Here is a 7811-nt window from a genome sequence, read left to right as displayed (position 1 = left end):
TAACATGTCGGTTAGGATTCAGACAGCAGAATTGAAACGTCTTCATTTCAAAGCATATACCGCTCTTCTGACCCTATTTTCGACCTTTTTACCATTATTGTAAACCTCTTTGAGAATCGGTGATTACTTCTGACAAGAAGATTCCAGAAAATCTTATCCTTAGCTTAGGATATTCCTCCTACACCTGGCTGTTCTTTCAACCTATGACAAGACAATGTATGAAGTCAGCTCAAACTCTGTCTCAAAGCCTCATCGTCCATAAATACCCCCATGTACATGTATATTTGCTACTCTGTTTTATTTCCGCGCAAACATGATCTCATTTGGTCTCATAATGGTCTAATTTGGCTTGGTTTCAACAGTAATTATTGTAGAAAGTATTCGATGATTACAGTTATTAAACTTCTTTTTTATTTCACATGAATGTGTAGTAAAATCACTGTAGTGAGCTTTACATTATAATGCTGATGAATTTGTATCAGATCGTTATGAGCATTGTGTGCAGTATACAGTTACATCGTCACTTATATCAGTAATCTTCTTAAAACTTTTAAGGGAAAACGACTAATGCACTGATTGAGAATATAATAGATCTTCAATTATCTCATTTTGAGCTGAGCTTATTTCATCCAGAGTAAATATATCGCATTCTAACAAAAACATTCTCATGATTTAAAAGCATTCTCCCTACGGCAATGCATTAATCATTCAGATGAAGTAAGACCCTTATAAAGAATTATACCTGTGATATACTGCGAATCTTCCATTCAAGAAAGGAATCTTAGTTGATATCTAAATTCACCAGGGAGAACACCTGCAAATCTAGTTACAAAATTATGAAGGATATTGTAAAATACAATTTAGCTGCAAGTGTGTTTAACCACCTTGTCAATTGAGAGAACAATACTCAATCAACTTTGAGGGTTAAAAGACAAGATGTTGAGTGGATAACTGCGTTCTTTCCTTTCTATCCAACCCGCATAAATTAGATTTTATGAGATAAAACAAAATTACATCCTAATCAGAATGGTAAAGCGAGACAGGACGAGGAAAGGATTGATAGAATAATGGCCACAAAAGGCCACGATGCATTTACATTTAGCGACATAAGTAAATCCAATCACACTTCATGGGTTATCTGTACAATCAACATATCAATTTAACAGTGACATAAATCACATGATTACCAATTTTGATATGGATCTTCAGAGATCATCCAGGTGGCATGCCATTTTTGGTCTCATTCTGATGTAAAAGGTTATACCAATCTCTAAATCCAATCATTTCGTTACAGTAATAATCATATAAAAGACAAAAAGCTGAACTGTCGATCCAATTTCTTATCAAACGTATCCATGCTTTGAAATTAAAAGCGGTGGACGAATATTCAAGGTAAATTTTCAAATGCTTTTAAAGAACGAACGCTGAGCCGATATACCTCATACCGATCCGTCATTTTCTCGCTTTCAAAAGACCGCCATAAAACAGCGCAAGGTTTCGGTCTTTAGAATACCTTTACCTCTTATATTATCCTTTCCTTTGGAAACGGGAGGCTCAAAGGAAGGGCATGTCATACCCTGGGGACCTCTCAAAGAAATTAATTTAGAGGTGTAAGCAATCAAATACACATCAACGTTTATTACGCCTTAATTAGATGGCGCAGTTATCGGCACTGCCGTTTTGTTGAAGACGACAATGAAAAAGGGCGCGCTGCTGACGAAAATCATCTTCAAAGATCGTTATCCTACAAAATTGTTTGGAATCTGAAATTACCAAGCTCGGTCTTTTTCGTGATCAAACACAATTGAGGTGAGCGGTGATTTTTCTCTGCATTAAAACATGATGTGTGTGTTACAATTCTCCCTGGTTCATCAATCATTTGAAGGCATCACAAGGCTTAAATCTGCCAAATTGAATCGGTTGAAATTGTCATTTTGTCGTGATTACTTCCAAAATGGTTTGACAATTTATCACCGCGATATTGATCTTTTTGATATCCTATTGAATGCTTGTAACAGACTTTATTTTGTAAATGCATCACGTTCAATCTTTTTCTCACCTGTACGTCGAACCTGAAGGTTTTCTCAATTTCAAAAGAGACTTTAACTGCATTTGCCATTCCCTCAATAGAGGTCAACGAATTGCAGGCCTACAATATATTATTCGATGCCAAGAATCTAAACAAAATACATTTTCGTATAATTTGATTGAAATATCTTTAATAAACATTATATTCATTTTCATCGTTGAAAAAAAAAATATATGGGAAATTAAAATCTATATAATAAATTGACCTTAGTCTGATGTATAATCGATATATACCACCACGCATGGCCCACTGTACCATGCGATTTTTGTGGTTTTCTGTCCTTCATATTTCGTCTTTTTTTTAAAGCTTTGTGATGAACTTGAGTAACCCCCATGCGTATCTGCATGAAACCAGAAACTAAAGGAGAAAAAAATGACTGCTTAAACTTTCTATATTTGTCACACAGGATTTAGTTATAGCAGATAGAACTACAGAAGAAATAAAGAAGAAACACTTCCGGCTTGGGAAAGTTCTCATCGTCCACAAGGCACTAATTTATATGCATACAAAGATTGCACTGTACTCATCGTAACCTACATTTTCTCACTCATGTCTAAATTTAGTGACGTAGAGGAGAAAGTGGTTTTGGAACACCATATGATCCAATTGACCAGTGGTTAAGAGTGAATAAGAGGGAGGGGTGCATGGTAGGGGTGCACATATCGGGGATACTGTGGTAGAGCCCCCATACAGAGTAAAATGATCGGCCAAACCAGATTTAAGGATATGAACACAGTTTGATACAAGTATGAGTGTTTTAAATGCACCTACTTCATGTTAAGCAGTGCTGCATATAATATTTGCATAAATAGGCTTCGGTATTGGGGAGACGCTTTTGACTGAAAAGAAAAGTCAAATAAAAAATGGCCTTCTCATGCAGGCTATGCAGCTGTAAACCGAGGGAAAATTACTTGAGTGGGCACGAAAATCATTTAGAAAGATATTTATTGATACTCGGCATAAACAATTTTTGTTGAAATTTTTAAAAAGTATATTGTAAACATAACACATGTCCACCCAGTTGATAAACAAATAAGAGACTCTTCAATAATTGGGATCTAATGTAGTGAAAATGGACAAAAGACATCATCATTAAGAATATAATGAGTTTAAATAATGTAATGACTGAAAATGACTCAGAGAGGCGAAGAGAAATGCGGGGGAGGAAAGCACAGTGAATGTCATTGTGGAATGTGTTAAATATATTTTTGAAGAAGTCAAAATATATTTGTAGCTGAGAAGGGATAAAATTGAATTTGTATGAATTTATAAATGTTAAAAGAGACGGAATAAGAAATCATAAAGCAATAAGCACCCTAACATTATCAACCACTAAATATCGACATCACATGCATGCACTGATTGACGAAAGATGGCGTCGTTCTATATCTTGAAGAACGCTAATCCTTTAGATCAGCGCTTCTCAACCCTTTTTTACTCGAGGACCACTTTGACTCTCAGATTTTTTTCGAGGCCCATCCCCACCTACCAAATTATAAGAAAACGTCCATTTTGATGAAAACATGTTTCTTGAAATTTGAACACAAAGCTCTGAAGTACATCAGAAATAAACTTTTTGAGAATTAATCTGCATTCGCAAATGTCAAGTAAATGGGCGACAATTAACAACATAATGCATTAAAACCATCATATTAAGCATGTTCATGCTTTGCAACATGCATGATACCATAAGCGTTGATTTAGTTTTGTTTGACCCGCGTAGACTGATCGGACATACCATGTTCGGACAGGTCTGTGAAATATACTATAGTTTTTCTCCTATTTCCCCCCCCCCCCCCGAGCATCTTTCGGCCCACCTGAGAGAGCTTCGCGGCCCACCGTTTGAGAAGCGCTGCTTTAGATCTTTTCTTACCAGTGCAAAGCTACGAAAAGTTGAAAGGAAACTGATCACATAATCGATTGATAACATTACTTAAATTATATTTCAAGAATTTACTCATCAGCTGTCCTTGCAATTAAAAAGAAAAATATTTTGTTTGCACTTTTACACGTAGACATACCGGTATATAGGGGCCTATTAAAACTTGAATGTAATTTTACCATGTTGATATACTCTATCATCACTTCATTCTACTTCTAGATAAACGGTAGAAAAATGCACAATATATACAGCATCACACGTGTTGACCAGTATATTATACTTGCTTACTTCATTTTCTCCCATCACATGTTGAACACATGTTGGTTTTCTTGTTCCCATGTATCTATATGATCTCCAGCACACACAATTGTATCGTATCCCTACTGGACAGACCACAGTGTGGCACAGTGTGAACATGGTCAGAGTCACTACGTTAAAGGCTTGGTCCCACCATGGACCTATTTCCCACTGCACTTACGGATGCAGAGAGGATGTAAAACGGAAAATTCGTTTGAAAACGTTATGTATCCGTTGTGTACTCTTTGCATACGTGCCTCATACGCTCTCTGTCCATTGAGCATCCGTCTACTGTGATTTCATTGTTCGCCCAATTTGTCCTTTGGCTGGAGCGGATGAAAACAGATGGAGCCACCTCGAAATTTTGCTTGTCCGCTGTATCCGTTATGAATACGTTTTGTGTCTATCGGCCAGTGGGACCTGGTGGGTGTTTCATAAAGCTGTTCGTAAGTTAAGAGCGACTTTAAGAACGACTGGTGAACCTTTCTTACGCGCGTAACCATCGTCAATGAATATACCATATACCACAATAAAGGATCACCAGTCGTTCTTAAAGTCGCTCTTAACTTACGAACAGCTTTATGAAACGGCCCCCAGGCCTTAAAATGCTCCGGTCATGCCGGTGTAAGCCATTCTGTGTTATTTAGGGATATGTCACAATTTCTATTTTCAATGGAATAATCTTCGTCGTCAATATTTCTGTTTTATTTCATACACCTATAATAATTGTTTACATTATAGGCGTGCATGTGTCATTGACTGATTGTATAATTAGTTACCATCATGCGTGGGAGAGGAGTTGCACTTGACAGTATATGAAGACTATATTTTGAGCAAATATTAACGCGTGTAGGCCTATATGCCCACGCTAAAAGTGTCAAGTTTCAATGTCAAAAAATAAAAAGGCGTGAAATAGCTACCACTGATACCGCAAAATCCAAAATAGATGAAAACAGATGAAAACAAAATGTAATTAAAAGATCACTGAACCATAGTTAAATATTAAATCTTTGATGTTTGCAGACAGACAATACGGACTTTTTTTTCATGTACCAGTATCGAAAAAAAAAAACCCTGAAAATCAATCGGTCTGTCAATACCCAAGTTTTTCCAAACAGTGCTTAAATTAACTCCAAATAAATGGAGATCATATGTATTTTAAGAAGACAGAAAGAAAAGTTGATGTATATAATAAGAAAAAGCACGAAATCACCGTTCAGTCAGATGAAAGAAAAATACTTTAAGAATACTTATAGAACTAAAAGATATTGCATTAAAACAAGAAACAATAGAGATAAAATATTACAATTATAATGATAAATGGTCACCCATTATTTCGAAGCAGAACAAACATGTGCTTGTTTTTGCATTTAAATATAAAGGGTTAGACCATAGACCCTATATACCACGGTTAGACTATATGGTAGAATGGTATGATGTCTATCAATTAAGCAACGGGAGGTATTAGAGAATGGTTCTCATGGGAAAACTGAGGCTTTTAATTGCTCTCAACAGCAATGACTTTCAAACAACTAATGACGTCATCATTTGTAATTGAAGGGTTAATTTTGTTTGATAGACAGAAATGATTGGCTGCGAAACATACTGGGTTTTTTTTTATTATTTCATTTTCCTTTGATGGGTGCCTGTGCTTATCCGTGAAAGCTGCTATGTATAAAAAAAAGCATAATGCTATACTAAAATAAATTTATCTATAAATTTATATTTCTCCTTACAGCAGTGAATAAAACACAGTCACCGTGGCTACAAAATAGGAAACATGAAAGAATAGGCCTTTTATAGTTATGCAATGATTAGTTAAACCCAATTGACAAAAGCTGCTTAAGAAGTTTGATTTCAATAACGTAATATAAAACTTCACTTGAAGTTAAAAAATATATATAAAACTAAAAAAAAAATGATCATGGTTTACATGTATACAATATTCAAAATATTCTGTCACATTTTTCAAATGCTGACACGCCTTGCATATAATTCATGCATGTAGTGTTAATAATGAGATTTGAATTTCTTATAGAATACACACTTATTTATCTTTTCAGTAAAGAAAAAAAAATACATGAGCATGAAGGACTGAAAATGTTCATGATGTAGACGTTGAAAAATTCTATAGATCGTTAGAAAAAAGTGGAAGCACAGAAGTAGGCCTATGGTGTTTTATTGAAAATTGTAAGTAGGTGGGGTAAAATATCCATCAAGAATCATTGATCTTCTCTCAATCTAGCCTCTTGGCGAGTTTGGGATCTATTGTTTTGTAATAGTTTGAGTTTTCAGGGAGAAAGGTGTGAATAACTGGATCATGGGGGCTTGGGTATTATGTTTGGAAAAGATTTGGAAGGATAAATGTCTTTTTCAGGTCGCAGAGTGATTGGATGAAAGTGTTAAATGCTCATTGAGTCGACATGAGGCCTGGAACAATGACTTTAACAGACGTCCTGCAATGTTTTCCGTTCTATAAACGAAATCAGAAATGAGACATGGTCACTCATCAATAACCGGTCCGTATTAACATTATTTTTGTATAATATTCATTAACAAATACTTTATTTGCTTTCTAATACAGAAGGAACAGGAGGAGACAGAACAGAACCAACCTGCTATTAATGTTCAAATAACGTGAAATACAGAATGTTAAGTAACATCAATCAGATAATTTTATTGTATGTTCCTTACTCGATGTTAATCAGTTATTAACAATATCGCTTTTACTTTTACATGTTGAACTATCAAATTAATTTCTTTGTTATTTCACGCAGTACAGCTCCTTCGCCGCAAGATAGAGTAAGCCACAGACAGAATGTTATCTTTTGCTCAATGGAGTCACCATTTTGGCTGGAAATTGATGATTTCTATCGCTCAATGTGTAAAGAAAGTGATGGTTTCATGACTTGTAATATATAAAAAAAATAACGATCCATCGAATCTTATAACTCTTGAAACTTCTGTAAAACTGCTATAACTCATAATATGGGTGTAAATGTGGACATTATTTATTGATTAAAAAAATTGTTTTGACTTTATTTCATATTAAAATAACCATGATAACAATAACAACTGACTTCAAGTTGTAGTATTTGTATTGAAAATGCATTTATCCATTTATTTACATAATAGTTCGTATCTGAAACATAGTAGTCCATTGGTCATGTTGGTACGAAGAACCAAAAATATTGAAAGGACAGACATGAGGTAGGGGCGACATTTCTAAGAAGCTGAGAGCGAGCGAAGCAAGCAAACAATTTTTTATTTACATTTTTGAAAAAAAAAATATAATTTTGTATCTTTTGACACCAATTTCAGAAATATTCCACCGTTTTCTTTTTCTTTTATTTCCTTTTTTTTCTCAGTCGTGTTACTTCAGGGGCCCACGGCCCCCTCCCATCTGTACGTCAGTGGGGTAGCCGCATCAGTAGTAAAATACTGCTTCACTTTGGGGCTGTATACTATATCGAAAAACTTAATATTTAGAAATCACTAACGATTCGAACTTATATAATAGGCCTATCATGAATAGAGTGTCTC

This window comes from Lytechinus pictus, chromosome 7 (assembly GCF_037042905.1).
Source record: "Lytechinus pictus isolate F3 Inbred chromosome 7, Lp3.0, whole genome shotgun sequence".
Taxonomy (NCBI): Eukaryota; Metazoa; Echinodermata; class Echinoidea; order Temnopleuroida; family Toxopneustidae; genus Lytechinus; species Lytechinus pictus.
Note: the sequence above shows the minus strand (reverse complement) of the source record.